The 7,846-nt window shown below is 46.4% G+C and overlaps 1 pseudogene; it reads left to right on the top strand.

Moving 5' to 3' along the window:
- The first annotated feature begins 6,655 nt into the window (after positions 1-6,655).
- Positions 6,656-7,348, top strand: LOC131482850 (protein SOX-15-like; annotated as a pseudogene).
- The last annotated feature ends 498 nt before the right edge of the window (positions 7,349-7,846 follow it).

The raw sequence follows: 7,846 nt of genomic DNA on the forward strand, positions 1-7,846 counted from the left end.
AGTTTATACACAGCATATAACATAACATTTTTAACATAACATGTTTTACATAACATCATATCATCTTAAATTAAGGCAAACATGTGGTATCTAACCTTTTGGGATTGGTTCATTTCCCTTAGCATTATGGTTTCCAGTTTGGCCCATTTGGCCACAAAGAACTGCATTTTGTTTTTTTTTTTTTTAATAGCTGAGTAGTATTCCATGGAGTAGATGAACCATAGCTTTCTTATCCAATCCTCTGTTGATGGGCATTTTGGCTGCTTCCATGTTTTTGCAATTACTGATTGTGCTGCTATGAACATAGGAGTGCATGTTGGTTTCTCATAAAACAGGTGTTTTGGATATATTCCTAGGAGTGCTATTGCTGGATCATACGGTATGTTGATTTTGAGTTGTTTGAATGTTCTCCATACTGATTTCCATAGAGGCTGTACCAGCCTGCAGCCCCACCAGCAGTGGAGTACGGTTCCCTTTTCCCCGCAACCTCGCCAAGTGTTGTTGGTGCTTTTATTCATGTGGGCCTTATTGCCAGGGAACTTGAGCATTTTTTCATATGTTTATTTGCCATTTGGGTTTGTTCCTTTGTGAAATGTCTGCCCATTTCCCGTGCCCATTTCTTGAGTGGCTTGTTTGTTTTGGCATTTTGGTTGTTTTGCAGTTCTTTGTATATTCTGGAGATTAGCCCTCTATCACCTACGTAGTGCGCGAAGATCTTCTCCCATTCTGTGGGTTGCTTTTTTACTTTGTTGATTGTTTCCCTTGCTGTGCAGAAGCCTCTTAGTTTGATGAGGTCCCATTTGTTTATTCTGGTCTTGATTGCTATCGCCTTTGGTGTCCTTTTTAGGAAGTCAGGACCTACCCCTAGATCTTGCAGAGTATTTCCAACATTTTCTTCCAAAAGTTTGAAAGTTTCTGCATGTAGGTTTAGGTCTTTTATCGATTTAGATTTGATCTTAGTGTATGGTGAGAGATATGGGTCTATCTTTTTGTTTCTGTAGGCTATCAACCAGTTGTCCCAACAACATTTATTGAACAGACCTTCCCATTTGTCCTTTTGTCAAAGATTATTTGGCTGTATCTGTGTGGGTTTCCTTCCGTTGTTTCTATTCTGTTCCACTGATCTTCCTCTGTATTTTTGTGCCAGTACCAGGCTGTTTTTATACCCACTGCCCTATAGTATGTCCAGAGGTCTGGAACTGTGATTCCCCCTGATAACTTCCTGTTCTTCAGGATGGTTCTAGCTATTCGTGTTTTTTTTTTGTGTTTCCAGATGAACCTTTGGATCATTGTTTCCAGCTCCATGAAGAATGCTGTGGGTACTTTAATTGGGATTGCGTTGAATGTATATATTGCTTTTGGCAGTATAGACATTGTATGAAAACCAATGAAAACTCTGACACAGCATTCCAAAATTTGTGGGACACAGTCAAAGCAGTACTACAGGGTAAATTGATCGCAATAGGAACTCATGTCAAGGCCGAAAAGAGGCACCAAATACAGGAACTAAACACACACCTCCAGGATTTGGAAAAATAGCAGCAGAAGAGCTCCACACACAACAGGAAACAAGAAATCATCAAAACAAGGGAGGAAATTAATCAGAGAGAAATCCAAAAACTATACACAAAATCAATGAATCAAAAAGCTGGATTTTTGAGAAGAGAAACAAAATAGACACCCCGCTGGCCCGACTGACAAATAGAAAAACAGGAGAAAGCAAGAATTAACAGCATCAAAGATGAAAAAGGCAACATAACAACAGACACTGCAATCATTAAAAACATAATCAGAAATTACTACAAAGCACTGTACTCCAACAAATCAGAAGACCACCAAGAAATGGAAAAGCTCTTAGACTTCTACCACCTGCCAAAACTTAGCCCAGAGGCAACAAATGACCTGAACAAATCCATAACTGAAGCAGAGATTGAATCAGTGATTAAAGGCCTCCCAACAAAGAAAAGCCCAGGCCCAGATGGCTTCAATGCACAATTCTACAAAACATTCCAAACAGAACTAACCCCAATCCTCCACAAACTCTTCAAAACAGTAGAAAAAGAAGCAACTCTTCCAAACTCATTCTATGAAGCCAACATTACCTTAATCCCAAAACCGGACAGAGAACCAACAGAGAAAGAAAACTAGGGACCTATTTCTCTGATGAACATTGATGCTAAGATTCTCACCTAAATCCTAAACAATATAATTCAAAAAATCATCTGGCAGATCATTCATCCTGATTCAGTAGGATTCATCCCTGGAATGCTAAAAACCCTAACCAAGGTAGGCATAGATGAAAAAATCCACAACATAATCAAAGCAATATATGAAAAACTCAAAGCCAGCATCATACTGAATGGAGAAAAACTGGAACCCTTCCCACTGAGATCTGGAACAAGACAAGGATGTCTGCTTTCTCCACTGCTGTTCAACATATTCATAGAAGTACTCACTGAGGCCATAAGACAAGAGAAAGAAATCAGAGGACTCCAAATGGGAAATGAAGAAGTCAAGCTTCCACTATATGCAGATGACATGATTCTTTATGTAGAAGAGCCAAGAGACTCAATACAGAGACTGCTAGAACTTATACGAAAGTTTGGTAGAGTGACAGGATACAAAATTAATGAACAAAAATCAATAGCCATCCTTTCAAAGGGACTTTTGATGAGTAACCCCTCCCTTCCCTTTACTCTTGTGTCACCACTCAATGTCTAGCCAATCCATTAATCAGTTTCTTTTGCAGGGCTAGCAGCCTCCCATTCTTCCCCCCACCAAACTGAAACCACCACCAAGAGAACACCGTGCCCAAACTCAGCTTGAAGAATCAAAAGGGAGAAATGTCCTTGACTCCTACTGGCCTCCACAGCCACCTGACCTCACTCTTTGTGGACTTTGGATGGCAGCTCAATGTGGGGCCCTGACAGTTGCTGCTACTTTTCATTGAATACCTGGACATCACTCTGACCCAATCACCACCACTCAATTCGGCCTCCTTTCTCCCAACCCCTAAGGAGCCACTCACTACACACCCCTGTCCTCAAATTACTGATTTTTATTTGTCTCCTAGGGACAGCCTACAGGATAAACTTCTCCCATCACCTGATCTCACACTCTTCGTGGATGGCAGTTCAGTGTGCAGGCCTGATGAACATCACTGTGTGACCTATGCGACAGTGACCTTGGACTCCATGCTTGAGGCACAGTGCCTCCCCCAAGGAACTCCTCCCAAAAGGGCTGAACTGTATGCACTGATTCAGGCGTGAACATTAGCTCAGGGAAAATGAGTCAATATCTACACTAACTCCAAGCATGCTTTTCTCATTGCTCACTCACACTCAGACATCTGGCAGGAGAGAGGATTCCTCCCCACCAAGGGTAATCCTATTGCTAATGCCTCTTTGATGAACAGATTTCTCCAAGTTCTCTGTCTCTAAACACAAGAGATAATTCTTCACTGCCGGGGACACCAGTCTTCAATGTACCCAGTGACACAAGGCAACAAGAAGGCTGACCAAACTGCAAAGCATGTGGCAAACCCAAGAGCAAGTACCCCATAATCTTCCTTTCTACTTCCCTTAAGCCTACCTACTCTCAACAGGAACGACAGGACCTGCTCACTTCCGGTGCCCAGGAACATCAGAGGCTGGATCTTCACGGGCAACAAGATAGCACTATCTTCTCATGCTGCCCTGCTCCTCCTCACTGATATCCACAATTCTCTGCATGTGGGGCCTGACTCCTTATTCCGGTTTCTTACCTCATTATTCTCGTGCCCTAATACATGTGGACTTCTCAAACAGATCCATGCTTCATGCCCAACTTGCTCCGTATTTTCCTCACAGGGAGCACTTAAACCAAGGGCACCCACTCAAAAACTTAGAGGTGATCAACCTGGGGAGGACTGACAAATAGATTTCACCCATATACTGACACAGAAGAAATTCATTACCCTACTTAAAAACAGGACTCCTTTTCCAGTTGGGTAGCAGCATTTCCAATGGCCAAGGAGACATTAGCAATGGTGGCAGAAACCCTACTTAACAACATCATTCCCAGGTTAGGATTGCCTCTGTCTATCCAGTCTGCCAATGGGCCGGCTTTCATGTCACAGATCACCCAACAAGTCTCAGAGGACTTATCCATCACCTGGAGCTCAGATCCTCATGGGTGGATGGATTCCCCTGGGCTCTAATATACATCAGGGTCAGGCCTAACAAGCCCCTTGGATGGAGCCCATTTGAGCTGATGTATGGCTGACCCTTCCTGCTTACCCACCAGCTCCCTACAAAGTCTCCTCCCTTGGCTAACTGTTTCCCTTCTCTGACTCTGATTCTCAAGCTTCTCCAAGAACATGCAGACCCGTGTCTCCCGTGTCCTGACCTGAATGCATCAGTGGACCCGGATGCCCTTCCTCTCCAACCCGGAGACTCGGTTCTACTCAAGACTCTTCACCCAGACTCACTACAGCCACGGTGGACTGGGCCTCACATGGTGATCCTTACCATGCACACTGTGGCCAAACTTCTTGGTCACACCTCCTGGTGCCATTGTTCCCATCTAAAACCTTTCCAAACCTCTATCTCATCTCAGTGGAAGGTGCAACAGACAGGGCCTACCACACTAACCATTCAATGCCAAAGTGCCTCCCCTGCCTCCGACCCTACTCCTAATAATTCTCTACCTCACATTAACCAAACAGATGAAATAATTCGCACAATTCAAGCAGCAACTTCAGTCTCGATATTAAGGCATCCACACTCATATCATGGCTTATTCCAATACTCTTTCTGCTAGTAATTATATGTCTCTTATGAACCCTTGCCCCTTGTTTTCCAAGGTTCTTTCAGAGGAAAATTCATAATGCCCCATGGACTGCCTTCAACTAGATGCTGCTCCACCCCTACACTCTGGTGCCCATGGAGCTTCTTCCGGACCTCACACAGAGACAACAACCCCCTTCAGCAGGAAGCAGCCAGATCAATTTCTTCGCCCTCTTTCCTATTACCAAGAGGCTGGAATGATGGCTACCAAGGTGGCCAGAGATGGGTGGAATTTACCTCCAAAAAACCCAGAATGAATGGTGGAATTCTGGCGGGCCCCTCAGGCACTGAGACCACTGTTGCAGCAATGAGGGGTACAGACCCATATTCCCCCACCAATAAGGGCCGAGGCGACCCCCGTTTCAGTTTCCATGTCAAGGAGAGTTTAAAAGGGCCCCTTCCCCATCTCTTCCATGCTCTTCTTCCTCTGTAGCCCACACCTTCCTGTCTGTCCTTTCTGCTGCATGGGGAAGTGAAGCCCGTGAAATAAAGGCCATCTAAATTATTTTCATATATTTGGCTGAGTTACTCTTTCCCTGGTAGTACGCGAATCTAACATTTGGTGAGCGGCGAATCTAACAATAGTTGATGCATGCATACACTCAACTGAAATCTTTAGCATTAATATTTTTAAGATTTATTTTGTTTTTATTGCAAAGTCAGATATACAGAGAGAGACAGAGACAGAGAAGAAGATCTTCCATTCATGGATTCACGCCAACAGTGACTGCAACATCCAGTGCTGCGTGGATCTAAAGTCAGGATTCCTCCAGGTCTCCCGCATGGGTGCAGGGGCCCAAGGCTTGGGACCATCCTCAACTACTTTCCCAGGTCAGAAGCAGTGAGCAGAAAGAGTAGTAAAACTGCCGGGGTTAGAACCGGTGCCCATATGGAATCCCAGCACATTCAAGGCAAGGACTTCAGCAGCTAGGCCACCGCACCTGGGCCAGCATTATTACTTAATATAAATAGTTTTGTAATATCCAATAAAACCATGGTTTTCCTACATGAGCTAAATATTCTGTTAGAGGGATAACAAAATCACTAAAATGAGAGCTATTGTTACATTATCTTAAGGAAATTCATTTATTTAACTGGTTAGGATTTTGACTTTAGTAACCGCATACAATTTGTTAGTAGGCTTGTGAGTTTTATGTACAGTGTTGATTCTGAAATAGAATTTCAGATGTGGTGTATTTCCTGAATTTAGTAGCATTCATGTGGAAGTCACTTTCATTGAAAAGAGAGTCCAGCTGCTAGGCCTGACTGCTCATATAGCTCAGCCTTGTGTGGTGAGGGGCTGTGGTGGCCTGTGGGAAGTGTTAGGGGCTGGGAAGAACAGGACACCAGCTTGGCCTCAGGGAGAAAGGGGTGTTGGAGGCCACGCTCTGGGAGGCGCTGGGAAGGAGTCAGTGTTTAAAGCTGTGTGCCCATCTGGCAGCCAGCCTCAGATCCAGCCCAGGTGCGAGAGGCCTGTGGCACCAGGGCGCCTTGGCAGCGGCTGGGATGGAGCAGCGCTTCTCACCTTCCCAGAAGGTTTGTCAGTCGGATCACAGCAGCAAGGACGGGAGCCGGTGGGCGGACTTTGAAAAAACAGTTAAGAACACCTCTCCAGGGACACCAGTCAGCAGGTCCTGCTTCTGACTCTACAAGGCGTGCCAGATTGGCTGGGAGCAAAGACTCCATTTCAAGAACTCCGGACTTGTAGGTGGCCTGAGCCTTCCAAGAACCCGGCTTTCCTTGTCTGTGACTCAGTTTGGGGAGGACACATATAAGGGTCCACAGCTCACCTGGAGGGGACCGCCTTTAGGACGCCTTTCTGCCTCCCCATGGCACTACCTGGATCCTCTCACACCCAGGCCTAGAGCCTGGAGCCTCCTGCTCCCACAGGAGACACCAACTCCCCAATTTTGGGACTCCAGGAGCCAAAGGGCGCTGGCGCCCCGGGAGCCCCGGTCTGTGCTGGGTTGCCCCAGGAAAAGGTGAAGCAGCCCATGAACGCCTTCATGGTGTGCAGCTCCGCTCAGCGCCGCCAGATGGCGCAGCAGAACCCCAAGATTCACAACAGAGATCTCCAAGCGCCTGGGCGCTCAGTGGAAGCTGCTGGGGGAGGACGAGAAGCGGCCCTTTGTGGAGGAGGCCAAGCGGTTCCACGCCCGGCACCTGCGTGACTACCCCGACTACAAGTACCGACCTCGGCGCAAGACCAAGAACACCAGCGCTGGGCTAACGAGCTCCTGCCAAGGAAACGGCAGCCAGCCCTGGGGACCAGGTTTCGTGACCACCCCAGTGAGCAGGGTTTTTTGGTACCAACGCCCCATCTATTCAGCCTACCTGCCGGGTCAGTACAGCTCCTCCCACTACAAAGCCGAGGCGCCCCCGCCCTGCTCTGTCCCTCAGAACGACCCAGAGCAGCTCAGAGCCCAGCTGCTGCCTTCCTACAACCCCTACCCATCCCTGCCTCCCCTGCTCACTACAGTTCCCCGCTGCCCGGCGCTCCCCTGCCCCTCACCCACCTCTGACCCACATGGATGTGGATCTAACAGTAGGACCGCCCCCCCCGCCCCCCACACCTGTTTCTATAAAGCAGTCTTGAATTAGCCAAAAAAAAAAAAAAAAAAATAGAGTCCAAACATTTGGGGTGTCTTCCATGACCTCTAATCTTATGATACAAATCTTTTAACAGGCTGATACCAGGACTCTATGGTCATAAAAACAACTCAACTGTAGTCAGTTTTCCTGCTCCATTAGGAATAGTGTATCTGACAGTAGGAAATTGTATGTGTGTGGAACAAAGCCATTCATTTCGAGATGACTGCTAGAGTTTAGACTGTCATGAGAATAGTTGGCTTGCAAAGCTCCCTGATCATTTGTCAAAAAACATTTTGTGTATTTATTTCCACAGAGAATTGCATATTTTGGTGCTCAATCACTCCAGCCAGCAGAGCCAGTACCATGGACAGGGCGAGAGTCTGGGGATGAAACACCCACAGGAGACCAGTGATGGTAGAAGCCTCTGT

This window comes from Ochotona princeps, chromosome 21 (assembly GCF_030435755.1).
Source record: "Ochotona princeps isolate mOchPri1 chromosome 21, mOchPri1.hap1, whole genome shotgun sequence".
Taxonomy (NCBI): Eukaryota; Metazoa; Chordata; class Mammalia; order Lagomorpha; family Ochotonidae; genus Ochotona; species Ochotona princeps.